The sequence below is a fragment of the Triticum aestivum genome, chromosome 4D, assembly GCF_018294505.1.
Source record: "Triticum aestivum cultivar Chinese Spring chromosome 4D, IWGSC CS RefSeq v2.1, whole genome shotgun sequence".
NCBI lineage: Eukaryota > Viridiplantae > Streptophyta > Magnoliopsida > Poales > Poaceae > Triticum > Triticum aestivum.
Window position 1 is genome coordinate 431,611,573 of NC_057805.1, and position 845 is coordinate 431,612,417.

Genomic DNA, 845 nt, shown 5'->3' on the forward strand with positions numbered 1-845 from the left:
CTCTGAAAAGGTTGAAAGTTGGCATGATATCATCATTTCATCCACATAGCATGTGCAAGCAAGAAAGTTGAGAGGGTTACGGCAAAAACTGGATGCACGTCGTGTACAAAACGGACAATCTCTTTCAAAGTATCAGGATTTCATCCGGAAACTCGTCTGTTACAAAGAGATTTCATTTTTTAAAACTTATTTGAACTCCTGATTTTGTGTGTGTTCAAAATGCACCATTCAAAGCCACATCATCATTTTTCAATCCTTTCTGACTTCATTTGTTATTTTTCATGCATTTACTAATTCTTTTGAGCTATAAGACCCTAAAATTGAAAAGCATTTCAAATGAACTCTGAAAAGGTTGAAAATTGGCATGGTGTCATCATTTCATCCACATAGCATGTGCAAGAAAGTTGAGAGGGTTACGGCAAAAACTGGATGCACTTCGTGTACAAAACGGACAATCTCTTTCAAAGTATCAGGATTTCATCCGGAAACTCGTCTGTTACAAAGGGATTTCATTTTTGAAAACTTATTTGAACTCCTGACTTTTTGTGTGTTCAAAATGCACCATTCAACGCCACATCATCATTTTTCAATCATTTCTGACTTCATTTGTTATTTTTCATGCATTTACTAATTATTTTGAGCTATAAGACCCTAAAATTGAAAAGCATTTCAAATGAACTCTGAAAAGGTTGAAAGTTGGCATGATATCATCATTTCATCCACATAGCATGTGCAAGCAAGAAAGTTGAGAGGGTTACGGCAAAAACTGGATGCACGTCGTGTACAAAACGTACAATCTCTTTCAAAGTATCAGGATTTCATCCGTAAACTCGTCTGTTACAAAG